The following is a 27047-nucleotide window of genomic DNA, read 5'->3' on the forward strand; positions in this document are numbered from 1 at the left end:
GCCTACAGGGGGCGGTATAACCTCTCCGAATGTGTCACTGTATTAATGCAGGCCCACAGTTGCTCTTTGACACGTTAACGACAGGTAACAGCGGACTCAGTATTTACTCTTCTGCCTCTGAATGAGAACTGAATGAGCCCCTCCTCTCCTCCCACCGTCTAATTCTGCTACATCTCTGGTGAACCGGGCCAATTTAGTTGAAAATTGATACAAAGATGGGGATAAAATGTTAAACAAGACAATCCAGCAAGTGTGATGAGGCTGTATGTAGCCAATTAGGCCTACTGGCTCCCATCTGATGTCGAGCGGGCAGCAACCACGGGCACATTATCCTACTGGAGAGCTTTCCGTCTGTCCCGTAACATAATTACACCCACACTGTAACATTTAATCAGATTCATGTCAGATTTAACGCTCTTTTAAAGAGCAGACAAACAATAAAACCAAAAGGGCAAAATGCAGCTTGTGGATCTATAATTTCAGCAACACATAAAAGTGTGTTTGGTGGTTCTGTTTGATGTCTCACATCACATACAAGCTGGGAAATTACACTTAACGTTGACGCAGCCACTGGTTTACCAATGAATGTGTAAATATGTGCAGCAGAGAAACATAACAACATCTCAAAGACAGCATTGAATTATATGAAGTTTAAAGGTCGAAAGCGAAACAGGAGATTCACTGAATTGAATTTTCTCGGTTGCACGGAAAACAAAAAGTTGTTTCCAACCTTTCTGAGTAAATTTGTTCTTGATAAAAAGTAACTAAAGTCATGGAAAGAATTATTAGACCATTGTTTTCCTCAATTTCTTGTTCATTTTAGTGCCTGGTACAACTAAAGATACATTTGTTTGCACAAATATAATGATAACAACAAAAACAGCTCATAAGAGTTTAATTTAAGAGCTGATATCTAGCCATTTTCCATGTTTTATTTATAATAACCAAGATCATTATCAAGAAACAAATGTACCTTCAGTTGTACCAGGCACCGTGGTGTAATAATTTTTTCCATGACTGTATGCTATTCAGGTCAAGGTCACCATGGTACAGTCACCTTTTATGACTGAACTCTGAGTTTGAAGACTATCTTGTTAACCTGTCTTTGGTTTTAAAACCTTCGTTTAACCAGGCAAGTCATTAAGAACAAATTATTATTTACAATAACTTAGTTCAGTTATTATGTGGCTTTTTTTTTTAGTTATGTTCAGTGTTTCCTGTTTTATTTTGTAGGGGTACACTCGTCATGTGTCATGTCTTGCCTTACTTCTTATTTCTGTTTCTCCTGATGTTGTGATTGTCTGCCCTGCCCTGATTTGTTTCACCTGTGTGTGATCTCCTCCCTCTCCTCAGTCTGTTCTCAGTTTATCTTGTGAGCTTTGTTGTTTCCTCGTGTTACTCATAGTGCTTTTGAGATATCTTGTGTTTTAGATTGTCACCTGTATATTAATGCTGACTGTTTTCCCTTTGTTTTTGAGTCATGTATTTTGGTCCATTTCCCCTGCTGTTACTGTGAGCAGTGAACACATGCAAGTGGACAGGTGACTCTCTCTGGTGAGTATAATGCCATTTACTGTGGGCATAAATAGATGAGGTACCTAGTTAGGTGTTGAACGGCAAGAGAGCTCCAAGGGCACACTGGGCCGTTTTACCCAACACTCTTGGTCTCAGCGTGATTGCGTCCTTAGAAAAATCAGAGCAGAACCTTCTGACTCCATCTCTGTTTGTTAGCACCATAGACTATATGTTTCTCACCTGAAAAATGAACAGCGACTCCTTGGAGTGTCTGTTAGTCCAACCAAAGACTGAACAAGACATTTTAATGAACAAAATGTTCAAATAAACTTTCATTAAGTGAAAATACAGTGTTCAATGTTCTTTTTTAAAAAAAAAACACCTTTTTTGACTCGTTGCCATGGATAGGCATTGCTTTTCTCCTGATAATGGGTCGCCTTGTTAGCCACCTGTTAATCAAAGGTAGCCATGCCCCAAATCATATGATTCTTTATCTTCTATTTTCTTCTAAATGGGGCCATTATTTACACTATTGAAATGAAAAATTAAAATGGATGGACCAAAATGCTTCTGCAGCTATCATCAGCGCCTCCTGTTGGGATTTTCGGTAGAATGCAGCTTAAGGCACTTCCTGGTTTGCCTCACTGCTTAGACCTTGAGATTGCCGCTTGGTTAGAACAGTAAGCAGAGAACGCCAGTACTAGCTGAATCAATGTTAGCTGTGCTGAATTTGGAAATCATGGAACATAATTAAAACTGCTGTGGACGTCATGTTAGTTCAGATCTGAAAGTCACAAAATAACAAAAAACAAATGAAATTAACTTCAGACAAGCAACTCAATGTCAATGGAGTCTGGGGGCTTTGAAGATAACAGCTTCACTGCAAAAAAAGAAAAGTTGGGTGAACTCAAAATTTCAAGGCAACAGACTTCGATAAAATTTTAAGTTGGACAATTAAACTAAATATTTTAAGTTTTGTTTTTGAGTCTGCTCAACTCTGAATTCAGATTTTTGTCAACTCAACTGTAAATTGTACTAACTTATAATTTTACATTATTATAACTTTTAATCCTTACTTCTGCTAACTTCTGCAATGTGCTGTATTGGCATGATTGTAATGCCGCTATGAAATGTCAGCTAATGTTGCGACCACAATTTTGAGTTAGCATTGATATGCTAATGGCTACTCTTGTAGCTGTAACAAGCAGCGCCGCTAGTATCAGTTAGCTGCTAGCATCAGTTAGCCGCTAGCTTTCGCTAATGACCGAATTTCACCACTTTCCCGCATTTCACAACAAAGAAATAAGAGTTAACAGAACTATTGTCTCTTGTTGTGAACCCCAACTTAAAGATATAAGTAACAACAACTCACCAACTTGTTTTTGAGCAGACAACTGGCTTCCTTTGTTGTGCTAACTTACATTATTGCCCTAAATGTCAATAATTTATATTTCCAAGTTTTACCAACTTAAATCACTGTTTTAGGCCAAAAAATACAAGTTGGCTTTTTTGCAGTGTTCAGTTTCCCTTTCTAAAGGACTGTCTGATGGCAAGGTGAAACGGGGGGAAATATTCTATGTGGTGTGCATTTAAACTTACATTTTTAAGGTGATAAGATAAGATATGACTATTTATCCCGCAGTGGGGAAATTTAGTTGTCACAGCAGCTCAGGATACAGACACATAGATATAGAAGACAGAATAAGAATGTAAAAAATAATACATATACATACACTCTATACACATTATAAACATATATTTCTGCTATTTAGCATTTATTATTAATATATTTTTTGTGTGTTTGTTCGTTTTCACGAAAGTATTTTGCATTTTGCAGATATTTGTTACCCCCAGTGTAGGGGTGTCTAGACTGCCTACTAGATATTGCACATTAGAGAAAATATATTTTAGCTGTGGATAGGGCCCGCGGCCCCTATCCACAGCAGTACATACCACCAGACTCTGGTGACAGAAACAGCAATGTTCACTTTTTTTTACTTCACAGTAGGCCTACTGAAGAGTTATTGGTCCATCAAAGCCTCGATTTGTTAGTTTGTTTTTATTATTTAGCAACTTTTGGTCTTTTTGGTGGCGTCAACATCGGTACATTGCTCAGCTTCCGTGCCGAGAGCCTACTCTGCTTCTCCAAACTGCAAACGTAATATTACAGACAGAAACATACACCAGGTTAGAAAAACCTCCCAAAATAATGGACCCACCCTTTAAAATCAAGAAAGCCTGATGACCCTCTGTGCAGCTTTAGGGACCCCTAGTGGAAGTTGTGACCCCCCAGGTTGGAAACCAATGAACCGTATGTATGATTTTGGTTGAAATCTTGCTTGTTTTTGCTGAACTTGACTGTCTTCACACATTTTCTTCCTGAATGCATTGCAATTTTTTGTTTGTACTCTACTATACTTTGCTGGTGTCCCTCGAGTTCCCTTCAAAAGAAGAGGAGTCTCAATTTAAAAGCTTGCTCCATATTTCCTGTAATCTCTGAATGAGTTTTAAAGTGAGCAGCAGTTGGTGGATGGCTTACCCCCAAAATAACATGCAAATTACATCCTATATATTGCTTTCATGTTAAATGCAAACCACAAAGCAACTGGGGAGAAAAAAACTAATTGATGATCATGCTTAACTTTTTTATTTGAAGTCCAGACATGGTGTACTTTGTCACTTGTGCCGGGCTTATAAACAGCTTGTCTGTGCAAATGTAAATTCATCATCTGAAAACATCGGCGGGCACGTAAAGAGACGAATGAGTGATCAGTGCAAAATAACATTGCTTCTGTTTTGTTTTCGTCTGCATATTAACTCCAGCGTTGTTTGTCTCTGTTGCCCGCTGGGTTTAATCTCAGCTCTCCGTGGACCTCAATGTCCATCTATTCACCATGATTAGCCTTAATAGATGTGCAGTTAGCTTCTGTTTGATGACCCAGGTTGTTTGTTGACAAAGGCTTGATACTCTTTTATGAAATGCATTAAGCTACAATAACATGGTTTCCTCCATGCAGAAGCACCAGAACGTGTGTATTAATATGCAGCTCTCATATATAGAATCTATTAATAAAATCCCCATTGCTCATTACAGTGCCTTTAATTGCAGTTTAGTGTGATAAGACTTACAAACTAGATTTATAACAAGAAAAGTGGAAAGTAAGTGTGCACTGCGAGTAATACAGTGCACTAAAATACACATATTCGAATTGAAATTAATGGGTCAAAAACATTCTGATTATTTTGTTCGCTTTCACAATTAACCGTTGGTTTTCAGATAATGTTCAGTGCAGTAATAAATGATATGTGACAGGCTCCCGCATCCTGAAATCAGTGGAAGTTAAATGATGTGGAAATGTGTATTTCAAGGTGTGATATAACACCTCAGCATTATTATAGATGCTCTGAAGCATCTGATCTCTGCTGCAGGTAACAGAGAGCACAGAGAGAGCTAATGACATGAAGTGAAAATAGACTTTTAGAACCGAAAGTTTGCTTCTGAAACCAGAGAACATTTCAGATATGACAGGAATATAAAAGGTTCTACCGAGAGAGCTGATGTTTCAATGGAAATCTATAAAAACTGGAGGTTCATGGACCGTTATTGTGATACAAGTTAGTAAAATGTTTGTATTTATATTATGTGGAACGTGTGTGTGTGTGTGTGTGTGTGTGTGTGTGTGTGTGTGTGTATTGGGTGATTTTTATGGTAATTTCTTCAGTAAACAAACAACATTCTATACAGTACAGCTCTGGAAGGTAATTAGGTAAATAAATAAAATACAATTAATACAATACAATAAATAAATAAAATTAACATAATTTAAAATGGATGAGAAGAGGGAAGAAAAAAATAAGTAAATAAATACATATAGTACATACATATAAATATAGATACACATTTCACATTTTTTCTGGTATTCTCCCCATTTTTAAATTATAATCTTCCCACCCACCTATCCATCCTTTGATAGAAGACTTGTTCATAAGACGCCACAAATATTGGCCAAATATTACGTGGAACATAATTGCAGGATTTTAAATAAGATATGAATCAAGTAGCAATTTATAGCTGCTTTCTTTTAAGTGTTTGGACAGACCTATAGATAGAAATCTAGATTTATTGTGATGCAAAACATTGACCCTTTTTACCTCTAACTCAGAAGCTGAAAATCTTCATCTTCAGTCACATTTATTAGGCATATGCACTAAAATGTAGCATGATACTGTAAGCTAAATATGGCACATTAAAAACAGCCTCACACTGGCTGTCAGTGCACTGCCATATTTGCACTGTAGTGGAGGAGACAAATGTCCCAAATCTCTTTCTTTCACACTTTTATAAGAGGTCTAATCCCATTGCTAGTTATTGCCTTCATTTGTCTCCGGTATCATCATTACTGGAGGTGATTGGCAGTCCCCAGAGATGCTTTTTGGCGGGCTCTCTCTTCACTTGAAATGTGTGAGCCAGGCGTGATGGAGGCGCCTCCTGGCACCACGTAGTACCTATCTTCTGATCATCTGTTATCTCTGACTGAACATATTGGATTATTGATTCGAAGAGGGAATGTGTTTTTGTAGGCGTTCAAAGACCAACATTAGTCGGTAGAAGCCTAACATGCTCATTGTAGTCTAACTGTGACCCAATAAAATGCTCAAATTCTCTTTGGTAAACTGTCTTTTCACAATTTCCAGACTGGAGCTGTCCGTGGTGCTGAATCTGATATCGTTTCCATTACAGATTAAAAGCAAACAGGAGAAACATGCTTTAGTTTCAGCCTTTAACACACAAGATGTCACATTCTGCCACTAGAAGAAGAATGTGGTGTCGTTGTAAAGTAATGTGGCATTATGGGAGTTGTTGTTTTCACCACCAATGCCGTCATTACAGTCAGTTTCTCCTGGTTCGGATTCCTTCAATGTTCAGGAAGTTTTTAACAGAAGCCGAATTATTCACAAAGGGCTCCTCCTCCAAAACAAACACACCTGGTGATTAAAGCCGTTAAAAAATTCTTAGTACAGCTGTTTTATGTTAAAAATCTCTGTTTCATCAATGCTGTCTGGTGGACACAGGCGTCTTGGAGGGTTTGCATGTTGAGCTGCTGCTCATGTTTCATCAGCTTGTTCAGTTAATGTGATTAGTGTTAATGCATTTTGTTCGTCTGTGACCAAGCAAGTTTAATTGTTTAAATTGGATAGAAATGTGTAATTGGAACAAAAAATACAACATTTATTAACAGAAATTGTTGTGGAAAATCCTAACACATTTGAAGACAGCCCTGTGCGGGATTTAATGAAAAGGATCAAAGACAGATACAATACTCAAGATACACAAACGGGTTCTTGATCCAAACAGCAAGTGCGCAGTTAATTTTCTATCCCTGGTTCTATATACCTTAGGTTTGTGCGTAAGGTCTCATCATTTCCTGTTTTGTTCCAATCTGGTGTTTAGGGAATTCCTAAATCGGGGCCGCCCTTATCTTAATCAAGCTGCTTTCCTGCACAGACAGTCTGTAATTGCTGGCCAAATTCTGTGTGTTTGTCAAATTACAAATGTGATGCATATTAACTGCTATGTCTGATATTTAAATGTATCTTCCAATGAATTCTACAACATAATTGCATGAACTTTATCAATTGAAATTAGGTAAATTCTATGAGCTATAGTTATATAATTTACATTTATTTCTCATATTCCACTCATCTCAGTTTTGTTTGATTTATTAACATAAATGGTACTAATGTTTTGATGTCTTGACTCAGTTGGATGGACACTTTGTATGTAATTGAAATGAGTAAACCTGAAAAATAGCCTAAATATTTCTCTAAAGAGTAGCATTTAGCGGCTGGCCTCAAGCAGAGATGAGCAGCAGATGTGGTAATCTCACTTATTTCCAACTCTACACCTCTGGATTGTTTTCGTTTTCCGATTAATCTCCAGCTCCACCAACGCCGACTCAACTGATCACCTGAGGCAATTTACAAGATTTTGCTTAGCGCATCTCACAGAAGGCTCTAAGTTTTTTTTTTTTTTTTTCCTACATGCAGTAAAACTCCCCAAGACCTGTAACCGGACTCTAATGTGAAGACTTGGTGCAGTTCCCCTTTAACAAACATGCAGTGGAGCTCCTTCATGTCAGCTTTAAAAACACCAGGCTCTTGTGTAACCACCTCACGGGTAAGTTTTCCCACACAAAGGTCCAAACAACAACAACAACACTTCAGCTACGTTGAAGAGAAGAGGTGGTGAGAAATTAAAAAATGTGCAAACGCACACATCCACAAATGCACACGATAAGCTTCACCATCTGGGAGAAGGATTAATTTCTTGACTGTTACTCAACCTCCACTATTATGGGCATTCCTCGCACCAAATGTGTGAAAGTGTGCACAAAGGGGTAAAGTGAACGGGTAAAGCAGGAGAAGGATAATAACAACACAGGAGGCACTTTGATGGTTCCTCAGGAGGATCTATGAATTCAGACAGCCTGAAGATCAGCAGAGAAATCTGTCAACTAGAGGAGAGCAAAATGAGAATACATGGCTCCGTAGCAATGCATTTTATTGATATTTCTCCTACTTTTTGTGTCCGTGTGTGTGTGCATGCATGTGTGAAAGAGGTAGCGAGTGAGACAGATTGACCAGAGACACCAGCCCACTCTGCTGCCAAGTCACATTAATTGTATATCAGTAACTGGCTTTCATTCCTCCAATCTGCAGCAACTTGATGCTGCTTCAAGCAACACCATCATCATTTAAGAAAGGCCTCTGAGAGAGACATCCAATGGTTTCTATCTTTAGAATCAGTATGTTTTCAGCTCATTAACTGAGTTTATTTAAATGCACCTTGCACCTAAATTCCCCCCTATGGTGGTAAGCACTTTTAGTCAGATTAGGGCTGCATGATTATTCAATATGATGATTTTTAATGGATTTGTATCATATTTAAATCACACATTGATATATCACAATACTCACAGATTGCTGTGCTAATTTCAGTAGATATTTCTGCAACACAACACATTGATAGCTTTGACAAAACGTCAAGGCTGTTACTTCAAATTCTGTTGATCTGAGTTAATTTTTAAATTTTAATTGCATCTTTTAAGCTTTAAAGTTCAACTCCTGCATGCAAGAATTCTGCTTTTAGGAACTCCCAGTGAAGTTAAATCAAATGTGTATCACAATCTGATTACTCTGTAGCTATGTGCAAAAATAGTTGGTGTATAGCCAGAATTTTTTCTCGATATCTCCACTTGAAACCGTCTTGATAATGTTCATTTTGTGCTAAAGTTCTTAAAGATATAATATGCAGGTTTTTCCTTTAAAAAAAAGGGAAAAAAGAAAACAGTACAAAGTATGTCTCACCCTGCGTATATTTTCTTTTTCTTTTGTTGTATTTGTGACATTTTCTGGGTATTACCTTTTGTGCATTAAACCACAAAAATGACAAGGCGAAGTGTCAGGCAGGCAAAAACTGTGAAAAGCTGCTTTTACTGAGCTGGGGAGGAGGGGACAACTGCTGCATCGTATGCCTCAATACTTTTCATTTGACAAGTATTAATTGAGACCGGAGTATACAGAAATAAGTGTTCACAATGTGGGTGTTTCATGTCGATTATTTTACCCCATATGTTGTTTGTACAGATGGAAAATACGACCCATATTTACATAGACTGTCCTCCGCCGCCCTCTTGTAGCTGTAATAATAATGAATGAAGGCAATGTAGAGTTTAAATGGCAGAATTTGGAATCGGGTGGGTGGGTCAAACAAATGTAAGACTTTCACCCAGGAGAACAGGGTTCATGTCCCATTTGTAAAAACAAAAAAAGTAAGGGATGTGATTTTAAAATAATGTAACTTCCATGCCTCATATTTTGTGCATCACATTTTTACATAACTACTTCACTTCCTGTCAGGGTTCCCACTTGGACAATTAGTGTTGTCCCCCCCTAGTTGTCCAGTATGACAGTTCTGAACTTTGTTTTGGTTTACACAGACATGTGTTTTAGTCATGTGCTCAGGGGCTCGCCCATGTCCTTGTTTGGTTCTTCCTGCCTTTGTTCTTTTCCCACCTTCTTCTCTGTCCCCCTGTCTCTCATTGTTGCCAATCAGTTTGAGTATTTAAACCCTGTCTTTTCAATTGAGTTTGTCAGATTGTCAAAGTGTGTACCGTATGTTGCCTGAAATGCACAAGTGACAGTAGTATTTAATTCAAGTTTATATTGGAGAGATATAAGAAAGTTTTTGTTCTGTTTTGAATCCTGCCTGTTTTTTGTAGTTATCTGCCTGCCATGTCTGGATTATCTGCCTGTGTCTGCCTGTTAAAGAACCCTGCCTGTACCTGGACTCTGCTTTTGCCTACTGGACTGTCATTGAATAAAAACCAATCAATGCAAGTATTTGGATCTACCCTTGATTCCCCACCTGAGGTCTGACACTTCACTTCACTTTGATAATAACCAAAATCATGAGCTATTTTTGTTCTTATCATTTTATTTGTCCAAACAAATGTACCTTTAGTTGTACCAGACATTAAAATGAACAAGAAATTGAAGAAAAAGGATGGTCTTATAATTTTTTCCATGACTGTATGTAAATGCTTGAAGTATCAGACCTCAGGTGGGGAATCAAGGGCAGATCCAAATACTTGCATTGATTGTTTTTTTTTTCCAATGACAGTCCATTAGACAAAAACAGAGTCCAGGTACAGGCAGGGTTTTTTAACAGGCAGACAGTTTAAACTGTTTAGAACGCCTTACTAGGATTTTTTTTGCCCTTAACCTAAGGGTGGTTTTGTAGCCTATATTCAACAAAACTGCAGCCTTTTTTTACAACTCAGTACCGCAAAACGCTCATACGGATCTTTATGGGTGGTGTTGATAAACGACCTATTCTGTCGTTAACGTTGGAGATCTTGTTGGAAATTACCAATATAAAGATAAAAGATTTTTTGCGTATTGCCCAGCCTTAAGTCAGATAGATGTGTGTTCAGTACTGTACCAATTTCATTTAAAATCATATTTTAGTCAAGCTGTACAGTAAAATGCATAAACTCCTGCACTAACCAAGGAGCGGATGATTGGAAGAGTTAATGTATATTCATGAACTGGGAATAGGTTGAATCACTTTTATGTTATATCATCTCTGTCGCTGATTGATATAATCAGGCAGAGAGATTGCTGCTCATAATCAGGGATGAGATGAGAAAAGACCAGTATTTATTCCAGTGACATGTTGCCAAATATTCATTAAAACAAAGCTTATTTTCTCTCTCAGATGGTTGAGTTTGAACTCTGAACTCATTTCTTTCTGTGTGTTCCCACGTTGGCTCGCTCTCCCTGTTTACTGACGTCTCTCTGGAGCAAAGAGGATCAAAGTGTGTCTGGCTGCGAAATCCTCCGTTCTCTAATTTATGGCCTCCTTCTTCAGTCACACTATTACCTGCATCTACTTTCTCCTTTACACGCACATATACACACACACTTGCCCCGGCGATATTAGCTGACGGCATGCTGTCTGGAAGCGGGAAAAGCACTGGGGACCTGCTCCTACTGTCTTCAGCTGTCTATATGAATTAGTAACACACAGTGCCACTAATGCTCGCAGATCACAGTCTCAGGCACGGCAACATCTGTGCACATCTGAGTACATCAGTGTGAGTCTGAGAGTCCTTGAACCTAGCGGGGAATCTGCCCTAAGGACTCTCACAACTGTCAGACAACCTGTAGGGGCACTCTCTGGTTTAACCTCCACAAAAAGAGCAACACATCCTTTTATTTACTTGTCCTGACTGCTGCCATATGTAGGGGGAAGTGGAGACAGTCGCTCTGTGCTCAGGTGGAGTTCCCTGTGTTGACAAAGCCCTTCTTCATCATACATCCACCACCTCTGCTCGACCGTCGCTTCACCCCGTAGCTCTGCCTCCGTTTTTGCTCATCACTTCTTAAACAATCCCTTCCATCTCTGCTTTCTATTTTAGTTTCCATCTGTTTGTTTATCTCTCTCCCTCTTTCTCTTGCCACATAGCCCCGTTATTTTTTCTCTCCTCCTGCAGGCAAACAGAAGCATTGCCAAGAACAGCTCTGCTGGCCTGCTTAGAATTTACATATGTAAATGAGAGCCAATGTTGCTCGTAAATCTGCAATTAAGCAAACAGCTGAAGCTTACAAACAACGTCGGTCCCTATTACTTTACCAATAATAGAGTTTCTTGTGCACTGATTTATATTGCCAACCCCATTACCTTCTTTCTCCTGCCTTTATGCAATTGGTTGAAGATAATGTCCTGGACCACACTCAAGGACTTTGATTAGCGGAGCAGCACAATGTGTTCAGGAACAGAATCAGCTCCAAGGGCTCGACTTAATTTTTATGCTTTTTAGGTTCAAAGAGCAAAACAGCATGTGTTCATCAAAGCACTGTAAATATATTTGCATACTGTACTCCCCAAAGAAAACAGCTCTTAATGAGTTGCAGGGGTCAAAAGTCAAGACATCAAGCAGTAAATCCTGCACACTACTACATACTATTACCCAATTTACATATTTATCAGTTGCAATGACTGTTAAAGGAAAGAAAACATGTTTTTTATTTATTTAATCAAATGCTGTATTATATATTTTCCAGACGGTAGATAAGCATATTTACAAGGCATACATACATACATACACCATACATGTTCATGCCATAGTATGTGCTGAAACCGGTATGCCGCTGCCACCCTAAATATGACAAACGTAATATTATTTTAGCTCTGGTCTGGGCTGCATACTCCACAGGATAATATCTTTACAATCATCTTTCTTCCACTGCTAATCAGCTTTGTGTCTCAGACATTTTATTTGGGGAAAGAAAGCACTTATGGTTGATTCTCAGTGAGAGCAACAGTATAAGATTTTTTTCACATCAATATTAATCATTATTAATTGTTATTAATATTAATTACTTGGCCACAACTTCAAAGCACTCTACATGTCTACTGTATGGCTGTTGTATTTTATTGTTCATACTGCTACCTACAGTACATTGTAGTCAGTGGTGGAATGTAACTAAGTACATTTATTCAAGTACCGTACTTAAGTACAATTTTGAGGTACTTGTACTTTTCTTGAGTATTTCCATTTTTTGTAACTTTATACTTCTACTTCACTATATTTTGAGTTAAATATTGTACTTTTTACTCCACTACATTTAGCTGACAGCTTTAGTTACTTTACTTACAAAAATTATAAATTTAAAATGATTGGACATTTAAATTAAAACTTATAACAGTTTATTGAGTAGTTAAAATGAGCCCTATCTTCACACAATTAAAATGCTGCTCACATAAATGCATCAATAATAATCCAATAATAAAGTTGGAATATATAAAACAATCTGAGTGAATTCATTCTGCATAATGAGTACTTTTACTTTTGATGCTTTAAGTACATTTTGATGCTGATTCTTTTGTACTTTTACTTCAGTAAGTTTTGAACGCAGGACTTTTACTTTTAGTGGAGTAAATTATCAGTGTGGTTTCAGTACTTCTACTGAAGTATGGGATCTGAATACTTTTTCCACCACTGATTGTATATAGCTTATAACGTCCAATATTGACATTTGTTGTTTGCAGCAACCTCTTTTTTTTATGAAGTTAACTTCTGTACATAACTATGCTAATCTACACCATTGTTACATAAGGAAGTACTAATTTTAACCCAAACTATGATCTTTTTGCTAAACTTAACCAAGTAATTATGGTGCATAATCCTAACCAAGCAGTTCTGTTTCACAACGTTAAACAGAACGGTCATATTTTTTTTCATAACATATCATGTGAACCAGTAGGTTTATATTGTTTGTAGAATAAGATTACCACACTTTTATTGAGTTGTTCATGCTGTAAGGATTGTAAGTTGTTGCCCATCATCTGATTAATTTATCTATTTAATGTCACAAATGTTGCTTTGTGGAGCTTTAACTTGTTTTGTTGTTTACCTTTGAAAGTACAAACCTGATAATGAAAACTGGAATTTCTTGTCACTTCATCAAGTCCAACTTAGAAGAAAACAGTGAAAAAATATTGATTTGGAAGATTATCTTGACGTAAAACTGTTCTCCTTTGAATAGATAATGCAATTTTGACTGAATTTATTAACATAACGTGTAACTGTATGTGTTAGCATTACAACAAAATACATTTCTTACAGAAACAGCATGCTAGAAACAAAACAAGGTAATTGTTAGGATTATAATTATGTTAAAAGTAAGAATATGTAGCATTCAATGTACAGTATACAGTATACTGGCTGACTTGATATCAGATAATGGCATCTTGTGAACCCAACCCAGTTTCTGACTTGGACTTCCTTGCAGTAGCCAGTGTAGAAAGTTTGTGACTTTCTAACATCTTTGGGATGTAGCGTTGGATATGACATCTTGTGCCAACATCTAGATAAGGAGGCTGGTCTTGTGGCTGCACCCTGGCTCGCCTCGGTCCTGTTCAGAACTTTATCTGTGGAGAGATTTGAGGTCACTGTGACCTGCCCCATGTGTGAGGTGACTGAAGGTTCTCCAGCATCACCTCCCCTCTGCAGGATTCCTCTACAGAGGGAATCAGAGGAAGGATTCAAAGTCTGTTTGATGGTCTGGGAGTCTGAAGTAGTCGATCCAGGTCATGCATTTTTGTCATGATCTCTTTTTTTCTTGGCCACACACTCGTGTTTTTCTGACACAAACACTGTACTCTTTTTGCAGAAAGATATGAGCTGTGCCATGCTGTAAAATGAAATAGACTGATAGTAATGGACTCGAAGATAGATTTTAACAACCAAATAAAAAATATCACTAGGATATCAAGGATTTATGTCCAAGTAAAACTCAGAAAACTTCCACACGCAGTTTTATTTACTGCAAGTGTAATGGTGTCTTCACAGGTTTCTTCAAAATATAGCAGCCAGTCAGTTAGGGCGAGAGTATTTACTCCGACTAAGAAAGGAAAACACATTACTACACTTCTCAGATCACTGGCTACCTGTATGTCAAAGGGCTACCTTTTAAAATACTATTAGTGTTTAATGTGCTGAAAGATTTCAGGCCAAAATATTCCTCAGTGACCTGCTTCTGTGTTACAAACCCTCCAAACGCCTCGGGTCGCCCGGGGCCGGTTCGCTCACAGATGAGAGGAACCACAAAAGAACATTTGGAAACAGCTTTTTAAAGAGTACACCACATATCTGGAATAAATGTCTGAAGATGTCAGGCCCAATCCAAAGCGTTTCAATCGAGACAGAAAAAATAAACCACGAGTGATTCTGGTTGGGGCCGTGCACTCAACCCCTTAAAGATATAATCAATGAGGTTTTAGTGGAAAATAACAAGAACAAGATGTTTTGCTCTGCTCAGACTCATTTAAATTTTCTTCTGTTTCTCTTTTTAAGTTGATGATGATGAACTGATGTTTTGGGAACAACAAAGAAAAGGCTGTGAACACAACATGAGCCAGGTTTCCATCTAAATGTGTGAAAAATTTCAACTTAATTTCAAGAAAATCGGCAAATGCAAAGAAATGCTTTATTCCATTTAGTTCATCAGTATTAGCAGTAGGCAGTGGTGGAAAAAGTATTCAGATCCCTTACTTAAGTAAAAGTACTAATACCACACTGTAGCATTACTACGAGTAAAAGTCCTGCATTCAAAACTTACTGAAGTAAAAGTACAAAAGTATCAGCATCAAAGTGTACTTAAAGTATTAAAAGTAAAAGTACTCGTTATGCAGAATGGACACACTCATTGTTTCAAATATATTAGTATCATAATATTGTTGGTGAATTTATGTAAGCAGCGTTTCACTGTTGTCCAGGTAGGGCTCATTTAAACTACCGAATATACTGTTATGGGGTTTAATTTATAAACATTCATAATCATTTTAAATTTATCATATTTTTATGATAAATCTCGACCTGAAAAGTAACTAAACTGTCAGCTAAATGTAATGGAGTAAAAAGTACAATATTTGCCTCTAAATGTAGTTGAGTAGATGTAGAAAATTAAATATGTGGAAACACTCAAGTAAAGTATAAGTAGGCCTACATTAAACTGTACTTCCATACAGTACTTGAGTAAATGTACTTTTTACTAGTTACATTCCATCACTGGCAGTAGGTGACACCAACTCTCCAGTTGGAAAAACAATTGCAGAGCAAGAGGCTGCAACAATGTGACATACTGTAGGTAAAGGAGTGCCAGTTGAACCTCTAACACACTAAAAATATGAATTTTTTCTGTGTCATTCTTCAGTTTTTTGTTTTTCTTTTGCTGATTTTCTCGAAATTCTGACTAAATTTGGGAGCATTTGGATGGAAACTTGGCTACTATACTAAACAGGCAGTCATATGATCCATTGTCAATATAAAAATATTGATTTTAAAGCCCCAAGATGCTTCACAACACTGATTCTAAAAAAATAAAATAAAATAAAATAAATAAATAAATAAATAAATAAATAAATAAATAAATAAGGGATGCGGTGTAAATTGTAAATAAAATCGAAAGCATCAAATTCAGAATTAGGTGGGGGTTTTTTTCAAAGTAAGAAATTTGATCATTTTGAACATAAAATATACTGTCTGTTTGTACAGTTTTCAATTAAATATAGATCACAAAACATTTGTATTACACTATTTTATTGTTTTTTTCAAGGCTTTGAAAAAGGTTATAATAGTTTTGGATTTTTCATTAGTTTTAGTTTTAGTTTCGTTGTGAATTTTGGTTTTAAATTCAGTTAGTTTTAACACATTTTTAGAGTGAGTTTGCTTGTTTTAATTAGTTTTAATTTTTTTTAAAAATGCTTAGGTTAAGTTTAGTTTTTATTAGTTTTAGTGTTAGTTGTAGTTTTTTGTAATGGGGTATTTGTTGGGTGCGAGATTCAAAAAGGTCACAATAAATGTTGATGCCTTTGCCTTATCCATCTCAGCCCCCAATAAGGTTATTAACTCATAAAATCAGATGGATGAAATTGATTTCATATCAACCAAAATGGTTTATGTATGAAAAAAGTTGACAAGGACGAAAACAAAGGACATTTTCACTCTAATTTAGTTAGTTTTTAAAGTTTTAAAGGGTGTTTTACAAATAAACTTTCCTTCCCATGTTGGTTGGGGTAAAAAAAAGAAAAAAAAGGTCATATGAAATGCTGGAATTGGATTATGGGACATGATGAGAAATTAGGCCTGGGACTGCTCAGATGTTAAGTGTTACAGTCCCAGACCTTCTCTAATAGCGTGAAATGAGAACAGATCTGTTAAAGCCTCAAAGAACACAGAAATGGGATGGGATTGGCTTTACGCCGTTGTACATTAGTGCCCTAACACTGATAGGCCCTTTATGAGACTTAATTTAAAAGTCGATGGCATCTTTAATGGCCACGGCGCTGGTTGTTTTTCTCTGTTTTTAAAACGCTGGTTCCCTAATGAGCACAGGCAGCCTCATTCGGGGGACGGAGGCCAGAAAAATGTTTCGACCTGTGGCACGAGGTCATTACGCCCCAGCTGTGTCAGGAAAACAGATCAGCCTGTGTTGCTCAGTGCTTTGGCTGCTGGTCGCTGAGCAGAAGGTTTGATTTAACAGGTGAAGATACAGAACCACAACCCGGACAGACATGAAGCGGTTAAATAAAAAGACTAATGGAGAGTCTGTTGACTTGAAGCCGCTCAGTTTGTTCTTCATGCTGTGACTTTTTGGCATTTTGTTTCATGTCCTTGTTTATCTCTTGAATTAGAAACAGAGTAATAGTGCATCATGTTTGAGATGGAGCCAAGAGTGTCAAAGTCTTGAAAGACAGCCAGGGTCCTTTCTGTCTCAGAAAGTACTTTAGATGGAGTTAATGACTACAGTTTGAAAGGCACAGATGAGAGCCTCTTCAGAAATTTCACACTGATCTCAATGATTTATCTTTGAATTGGTTGATTGATTGTTCCCCTAAGAAATGAGACACCCCTCCATCATCATCGACTGGTGCTCGCCAACTGTAACGTCAACAGAGGCGGCAATTTTAGTCGCGTAAACACAATCCAAAATGCCGTCCACACAGGTTGTGATGACAAATACCAACTAACTAGTGATTCAAAACAAACTTGACAATTAAAAACTGCTTGAACATAGAATAATTACTCGACTGCCGTGATCAAAATGCTGAAAATGCTTACATTTGTGTGTCTCCTTGGCTTGAGCCATCGCTGCCTAAAAGTTTGCCAGCCGGCTTTTAACTTCGGTGACAGGTTAGGCAGGGGATGCTGGGAAATTCCTCAAAGCCCTCCCTTTCAAGTGTGGTCCTTTGGAACTTTCATTTTAAGAGCTACGTAGCCCTGGCGGCTGTGGCTCAGTTGGTAGAGTTGGTTGGCCGAAGGGTTGGCGACTAGAAAAGCGCTATATAAGTGCAGGTCCATTTACGATTTACCATATTCTCACCCTGTCCAGGCCCTGGCAGCACATCACCACCACCATCATCCACCTTCACTGGCTCCCAATAAAGCCACACATCGACTACAAACTCTTCCTCCTGACCTACAAATCCCTCCACACCCTCGCCCCTCCATACCTCACTGACCTCCACCCCTACACACCGTCCTGGAACCTGCCGTCCTCTGATGCTGGTCTTCTCTACACCCCCAGCACCAAACTGAAAACTTTTCAGATTCAACAACTACAACAACACAGAGCTGACTGTAAACAAACAAGAGGCAATAAATTGTCACAAATTTTTGTAAAAACCCAACAGAGATGCACATTCCAAAAGGGTTGTATACATATCCAAAGAATGCTCCTAAAAAGAATAACGTTTGGCATGTCCTACATGTCTTAATCTCTAAATGCTATATATGAAATAAGGCCTAATTCATATTATCCACTTAAATATGCTCCTTACAAGACGGCTATCAGATTGGGAAAATTGTCTTATGTGGAATAAAAGTGGAATATGCTGTGAATGTAGATGTAGTCCTGAGTGGCATACTGACGTGCCATTACTGGTTGAGTCAATATGTGTGAATGGCCCTGTAAAACTCTTTGCTGCTTCGGTTTTGCTCAGTATCCCTTTAAGTTTTAAGGTTTGAAGAATTATGTTTGATCTTTCAATCAGCTATTTCATAATAAAAAGTCTTTCAGACATTGTATCCCATTGTGTTTGTGAGTTCACATGAAGTAATTCACATATTTTCACCCTGGAAAACTTGCAGCTTCTACAGTATATCCTCCTTTACTATGCAAATGTTTCTATACAAGTCTTGCTGGAGGGAAATTCATTTTTTGAGTCAGTCAAATTGAGCTGCAACGCTCAGCCTCTGACAGCCTGGAAAAAAACAAAACAAGCCTCTTTCATTTCGGGTTTATGTGTCTCACACTTTTCATATTGTAGTTGTTAATTAAGATATTAATAATTTGGTTCACTGAGGGAAACTACGCTCAGAGCAAGGATGTGCTACTTTCAACACAACAATTCGCCTTATTCAGGGCAGCACATCTGCAAGTGTGCAACTTTTCAGTGCAGTATTTATGTTGACATAAAAACATTATTAACTCTTGCTGTAAGCGTTGTTAAAAGGTAAATTTAACAACATAAAAAGTAGTGGATATACACTACTGCTCAAAAGTTTGGGGTCACTTAGAAATGTCCTTATTTTTGAAAGAAAAGCACACTTTTTAAAAATTAAAATAACATTAAATTGATCAAACATACAGTCTAGACATGGTTAATGTGGTAAATGTCTATTAAAGCTGGAAACGGCTGTTTTTTTTAATGTAATATCTATTATATATTGTCAGCAACCATCACTCCTGTGTTCCAATGGCACATTGTGTTAATCCACGTTTATAGTGTTGAAAGGCTAATTGATCATTAAAACACCTGTGCATTATGTTAGCACAACATGACAGAGGTTTTAATGGACTGTGAGAGCAGTTTAACTACTTTTAGCCGTCTAGATGTTGTTCACTCCTCAGACCCTCTCACAGCACACATTTTGTGTCACTTGTTTCTGCTGTTCTTGAGCTAAAACAGTTATTTTTGTCGATACTCATTCGCAAAGTCAATGCTAATATTATACATGTTGCAATTTGGGAAAGCTAAAGGTAATTTTTGTTCAAAAAACAAACAAAGACATGTTCTGCTGTAGTACTGAGACTGGACAGAAATGTGTCACAATGAAATGTCTGTATATTTTGCCTCATAAAATAAAGGAAGAAGATGATAACCCACACTGAGCTTAAGTGTGCAACATTTGGTTAACAAAACTGCATGGTTAGGTTTGGGAAAAGATCATGGTGGAAGTTAAAATAGACCCTTTCACAACACATCAGAAAGCCTTGAAGGCTAACTTCAAGATGAAGATTAGGATTCCCTTCTTAGGCCCACAACGGTGAAATTCAACCTCTGTATGTAACCCATTCTTTAACACATTAGTGAACACACACCATGATAGAAGCAGTGGGCATCACATTACTGCTACAAAACTGTTTTGTGCTGATTTGAGAAGCAATAAAATGATCCTTCCTCAGGCTGGTTGAGTATCTAGAGGTAAAGGTGGGGATTTGTACAGGTTAAAATTATTTATTTATAACCTTGTCAATGTCTTTACTGTATTTTCGATTAATTTTGTAACTAATTTCATGAATAAAACAGTTCATGAATAAAACAGTTTCCATGGAAAACAACACTATTTAGCTATTTCTGGGTGACCCCAAACTTTTGAGCACAAGTGTAAATTTGAAGTGGAGATACCATTGATAAAACACAGTGAGGGGATGTTGAGTCTAATCCAGCAGATGCATTTAACTCTCTTTTTCATAAACTGTCATCTCCCATGAGGCTTCACTCGCTGCCTGCCAGTGTTAAAAATGTTTTCCCACCTTGATAGTTTAATGTATTTCCAGCCTGTTCGAGCCTGACATTAGCGAGGGACCAGGCGTCAACAGCTCTTCTTTCTCTGTCTGTGGAAAAAAAAAAAAAAAAAAGATCCTCGTTTAGAACGGCGGGCCTGTCTTCCAAAGGATGCCTCTAATTGGAGGAGAAAAGGCTTCTTTCTGACGGAGCTTGAGATTTCAAATAAAGCCCATTTGCAAATGTAAGGAGTCATTAAACATGTCATTAAGTCCAGCTTCTTTGATATAAGTAGATAAAGCTCTGGATCCCATTTGGTCTTTGAAAAGGATGATGGAATTTTAAACTGGTGGTATAGCGGTGAAAGACTCATGCTTGACCTGCCACACACACACACACACCTCAACACTGTTCGTACACAATATGTGGGTGTATATTGCGAAGGAAGCCTCTTAAAGTCTATCATTTTCATACAGGAGAGCACCAAATCATCCCATTACCGATGGAGGAGAGTATGACATTCAGCCACCAAAAGACGAGTGCTTGATGTTCTCAGACTGGTCACGCTTCTCTGTCTGACTTGCACTTCTTTGTTTCACTGTTGCAGTTGATTTTTTTTTTTTTTTTTACTCAGCGGTCTGATTTGGCCTGCAGCGAACGGCTGCTAAGTCCCAGTGGAGATGTCGGCCTAAACAGCCGGGTCTGAAGTGATTATGTGAGTGCAGTGTGAGAGATTCCTTTAGGGCCTGTGGGAAGCATGCACATTCTTTGTTGACAGTAGCAATGAGAGAGAGAGAGAGAGTGAGGGAGAGAGAGAAAGGTAGAATGGGAGGAGATGATCTAAACAGACAGAAAATTGCTGGAGACTGGGAGATTAAAGGTACGTGCAGATATAAAATCCCCTTTCTGCGGTAAGCTATTAGATTGTCCTTTATGTCTTCATCCACATACACAATTAGCATGAGCTTCGTATTTATGTAACAGCCGCTTACATCTTATAACACTGTCAAATTGAATCCAGGTGAACTCTCTCTTATGTATCTTATGACAGTGTCACCCTGTGTTTGTGTAGCATCCAACTTCTCATTCTGTAAAAGAGATTTCAGAGTGAGTCAGAAGGAAATAAAACTAACCAGCAACCGTCGTGTCTGAAAAGTGATGCCAATGCCGAAGTGCCTCAAACCTGCATTCTTTCTAATAACAGCAGGTGGCAAACAAGAGGAAGTCAGGTTGTATAGAAGTATAGGAGAAATTACCCTCCTTTTCACTTGATTTATTATCTCAGTAAACATTTTCCTAATGAGTTTATGATCTCAAAATGATAGTTTAAAGTCTTCTTCAATACAGCATGATGCTCATTTTGTAAATTATAGTCCCATTTAGAGCAAAATAGACCATAAAGCAGGGTATGCTTTAGGGCAGGGCTACCTAATGATTGACAGGTCACAACCAGCAACCGTTGTATCTGGAAAGTGAAGCCAATGCAGAAGTGCCTCAAACCTGCATTTTCCCCCAATAACCAGCAGGTGGCAAACAAAAGGAGGTCAGGTTGTATAGAAGTTTATGAGAAAATTACCCTACTTTTCATTTGATTTATTACTTCAGTAAACATTTTCCTAATGAGTTTATGGACTCACTTGATACTTTTAAGTCTTCTTTAAGACAGCATGATGCTCATTTTGTAAATTATAGTCCCATTTAGAGTAAAATAGATGATAAAACAGGGTATGCTTTCGGGCAGGGCTACCTTATGATTGACAGGTCACTACCACAGAGCACTGTATGTTTTCATCTTGAACTTTGACCCTTTCACAGTGCTTTTCAATTCATTAATTGTAACGGTTTGGTTCCTAAGAAATGTCTTGCTCGGAGTTCAGTTGGACTAAAAGACACTCCAAGGAGTCAGATTTTCATTTTAAATCATGCTTTTACCATGATAACCAACCTGGCTGGCAGTAACATTAGTTGAGGACTTGACATATGCACCGGTTGCAATAAACATATATGTGATGACCAAAACTCAAACCATCACCTGTTTTCATACCATGCACTATTTGTTTGCAGTGCAATTTCCAACCAATGATAAATAATTAGTCCTGCTCTGGTTATTAGCAAGCCTGATTGCGTGCTATTTACATTGAAATCAATCAGTGTCCAACCCGTGTCCGACACACGTCACTTAGTAAGTCATGCAGGTTAACCCTTTCAAATGCAAAGTCAACTCTGGTTGATCCCTCGGTGTGAAAGGGGTATATATAAGAGAGTACTCATCTCTGCCTTTTTTGCTTCCATTGGGGTACAAGCTGAGAGCAACTTGGGTACAAGAAAGTTTTTAAAAATGATCAGCATAGAAATGAAAACCCAAGCATTTATCCGCAGCTGCCCAAGAGTTTGTGGCTGACTACATGGATACTTACTGGAGCAATCCTACAGAGAAGTTGACAGCAACAAGCTTCAGTAAAGATTCAGTCCCTCTGTCTTTTTTGTCCAGCTGCTAAGAAATGAACGAAGCTGCCATCTAGTGAGGTTGGAAATGTCAAGATCATAACATGGTAAACAACAATTGTAAAATATAAAGTATACTTGTGCTACATTGGGGGATTAAAGTTCATAATATTATGTCACACAAATGGGCCCTTTAAGTGACACTCCCACACCACCACACAGCCCTGTGCTTATCGCGACAAGGCCTGTTACAGGATGGTGTGAATGCAGCCTGAAACCTTTCTTTTCACTTTGAAATCTCTAAAATCTCACTGTGCCTCAAGCAAACATCACAACTGGTAATTAAGCCCCAAGAACCCTTCATAATGCACTATAACAATGAATTATTCACATTCACATCATCTTACAATGTCTTTATAAGTACAGCCAAGCAATCAAATTGAATTTTTTCCCCTTTTCCCCCCCGCTTCGCTGCCATTGGCCTGTTTACTCTAAAAACATGTCCTTCAAGCATCTCCTTCTCAGAATCGAGGAGCTTAGCTGTAGGAAAGCGAGCTGTCGTTTATCGCTGCCTCGCAGACAAATCCACTCTAAATGGACGGTGATTTTCACTCATTGGCTCAATAATCCATTTGAGAATTAACTCAGGGACTCAGACACATTGTTGAGTTTGTTTTTTTTGGGGGTCCTTTTGAACACATTCCTCCGTATACCCCCTTCAACTTGAAGGAAACTTGTTTAAACAACTCAGAAAAATGGAAATAAATGCACATACAGAGGCATTTCAAATTCAGTGTTGTGTGACTCGCATTGGGGGACGTTTAATGCCTCAGATGGCTTTATGTTTCCAGATGTCCTTGTTGAATCCAAGGCCAGAACTTTGAGCGAGGGAGACCTGAGTCACACATGGACGGATCTCCCTCCAGTTGTTTGTCCTTGCCGTTACATGGCTCCGTCCTGATTAAACACTTGGCTCAGGCCGCAAAAACACTCAACGTCGTGTACATTTTTCCTTCCTCCGCCACCTTGCTGCTTTGCCCCGATGCCTTCACTGTCCACCCCTCCTGCCTGCTGTCCCTCCTCCCATAGTACACTGTTGTAATTGAGTGAGAGCAGTGGCCCTGGAGTCCTCGTGTAATCCACACTTTATAAGCACTCTAATTGAAGTGCAAATTCAATACTCCCTCATCAGCCTTTTACTGGCTGTGCCTTTGCCTTCACCCCTTAGGTAATTACAAGGAGAATGGCAGTTCAATCATTTTGCAGAAAATAATGTAACAAAAACATAGCTGCATACACCAAATCGTTTTACTGTGGCTGTGTCGAGTGTGCGACTGTCTGGGTCAAACAAAACACCCCGCCTGTCTGTCGGTGGGAAGGTAACCTGTGTGATGGAGAATTTAGAGGACATTACCTAAATACAACATGGGATTACTCTACACTCACATCTCCCTCCTCTTGTATTGTTTTGTCTGCATGTAGCTACTCACACACTGCATGCACACTCACATTTTCCTCTTTTGCTATAGGCACACATTCAAACATATATATATATATATATAAAGGCAAGTGAAGTGCACACACACACACACACACACATAATTATTGTGTATTGGTTTGCCTATATTACTGTGTGTGTCTGTGTGTGGGAGTGCAGTTTGCAGCTTTAATTAAACTTCCTCTATTTTCTCTCAGCTTGTCCCCATAGGGCCCTGTCTTCTTCCCGACCACATGCTTATTTATTTATAATTGCATTAAACTCCAGAGCTGAGCCATGGCTGAACACGGTGCCAGACCTGTGGAGTAAGCTGGGATTGTCACACAGTAATACAATTTTATGTACTGAAACATCCCACCAGCTGGGAAAATTCCACTATGAATCATGTATGGGTGCACTGTACATTAAACAACAACAAGGATGGGAAAAAAAAGTTTGGGTTATTATTTACCAATAACAAAGAAGCAATACAGAATGTCAACACAGATATATATAATTCAAAACTGTGGGAATGCGTTTCACACAACAGAGAAAAGATCTTATCAATATCATCCCTGCAGAACTGTGCTCCTCAAGAGATCAAACATCCCTGAGAAGAAAACAATCCAGGTGTCATAACAACTTTCTTCCCTTTATTCAATTGCCAGATTCCTGTTCCCTTTTTGTTTATCTTTCTAATTTGCTTTGCCTTAAACTAAATATCCCACCAGACAACCGTTTGGATGAGCATCACAGCAAATTCGTGGGATCTCCCAAGTGCTTTTGTTGAAGTTGGATGAATGTGATTTAAATCTTCAAAAGGGAATCATATTATGATTTTCTTATAAGATTGCAAAATTGCCAAGCTAACCTACATGGGCAGCTTCCCACATGTGGTGACTTAATATCTGCAGCGCTGCCTACTCACATCTGCAACATAAACAAGCCTGCACGCCATTCTTTTCATAGCCAATTTAAATGCTGGCATCAAGATCATAATCATATTATAGCACATCTTTTCATGTCACATCATCAAACCGGTAAAGCTGTAAATCTTTACAAAGACACGCCACTGTAATTTATGTTTTGCATTATTCACAGTATGCTTTTAATTGCTTGTTGCATTACATCCTCTAGCCTCACGTCTTGATGCGTATATATATCTTTGTGTGATGACCCACTTCCCCGAGGGTAATAATTCACAAAAAACACATGTATGGCAAAGTTCCTGCATTGAAAATTGTTTGCCATTAAAAAAGCATAATTTACACTTGACCAAAATCCTGGGAATAAACTGCAGCAATTACTGGTGACAAACAAATAAAATTGATCTCTGTGTGCTGGTACAATAAATAACCAAGCACAAAAAGGAAAATGGGTTCTGCATGCTGCAATAAAGACAGACTTATTTTTACTTTAAGACATTTCTTCAGCATATCTGGCTAGATTCTGTCCTCCATATAATAAGGAATATCATATTTTACACATTTAATTATGTGCACATAGTACATACATCCAGTCACAAGTTGCATTATGCAAGCCAGCATCCTTTTCTAGCTATTCTTACTTACAATCCTCTATACTCTAATCCCCTATATCTCATATATATCTGCTGTGCAAAGTTCAAGGTGCCATGTTATGATGAAGTAGCATGTCTCAATTGTAAGCATACCCTATGTAACAGTACATACTTTGTAATGGAAGTATGGTCACCTGTAGTGTCATACATTTTTGCTTCTTCACTTGCCTACTTATGGATAAGTATGGAAGTAATATCAGCAAACTGTTCTTAAAATATGAAAAGTGAAAGTACTCCTGTCATTGTATAACTATTATAAATGTAATGTTTTGGGATAATTGCACTATAATGTACACAAACTACCTACCTCCAGCACTTCAATCAGGTGTATTGTAATTTCATTGTGCAATATAATACTTTCTCTGTGTAATGGTGCAATTTCAACCATTGAGTCTGTCTATAATGTATATATTGTTCCTAACTTTATATTTCTTATTGTTTAAAGTGTGAATATTTTTGTATATTTTTGATAATATTGCTTTGTTAATATTATTTGCTGTTATTTTATTGAGGCTTCTTTCTATTTTTAATATACACATATTGCTGCTTTAACACAAAATGGAAATGTCCCTGTTGTGGGACTAATAAAGGAATATCTTATCTTATCGCTTATAATATTACTGCTGCATTCATGTTTATTGGAGTATTTTAAACTCCTTTATATACTGTCATGGAAAAAAATATTAGACCATTGTTTTCTTCAAGTTCATTTTAATGCCTGCTACAACTAAAGGTACATTTGTTTGGACAAATATAATGATAACAACAAAAATAGCTCATAAGCGTTTCATTTAAGAGCTGATATCTAGCTATTTTCCTTGATTTTCTTGATAAAAAACAAAATCATTATCAAGAAAACAATGGAAAATGGCTAGGTATCAGCTCTTAAATTAAATGCTTATGAGCTATTTTTGTTGTTATTATTATGTCCAAACAAATGTACCTTTAGTTGCACCAGGCATTAAAATGAATAAGAAACCGAAGAAAACAATGATGGTCTAATATTTTTTTCCATGACTGTATTTAGAGCTTACTTTATTAAATAATGGGTGATTCTGAAATATAATATGACATAGGTTTGTGCACGACTTACATAAAGGGGTTAAATGCCAGGCAGTTAAAGTAATAGAAGTATTTATTTTGCAGTGTTACACCCACAGAATAAAACCAAA

General features: G+C 37.7%; 1 long non-coding RNA gene across 3 annotated transcripts; it reads left to right on the forward strand.

Moving 5' to 3' along the window:
- The first annotated feature begins 1368 nt into the window (after window positions 1-1368).
- Window positions 1369-27043, forward strand: LOC131983926 (uncharacterized). 3 transcript variants are annotated; one of them, XR_009395509.1, is made up of 3 exons: window positions 1369-1554; window positions 7564-7693; window positions 27022-27043. It is a non-coding gene; the product is annotated as an uncharacterized LOC131983926 (long non-coding RNA). The 3 variants fall into 3 exon arrangements; XR_009395507.1 differs by lacking the exon at window positions 27022-27043 and adding an exon at window positions 17977-18703; XR_009395508.1 differs by lacking the exon at window positions 27022-27043 and adding an exon at window positions 9798-9973.
- The last annotated feature ends 4 nt before the right edge of the window (window positions 27044-27047 follow it).

This window comes from Centropristis striata, chromosome 13 (assembly GCF_030273125.1).
Source record: "Centropristis striata isolate RG_2023a ecotype Rhode Island chromosome 13, C.striata_1.0, whole genome shotgun sequence".
NCBI classification, from domain to species: Eukaryota; Metazoa; Chordata; class Actinopteri; order Perciformes; family Serranidae; genus Centropristis; species Centropristis striata.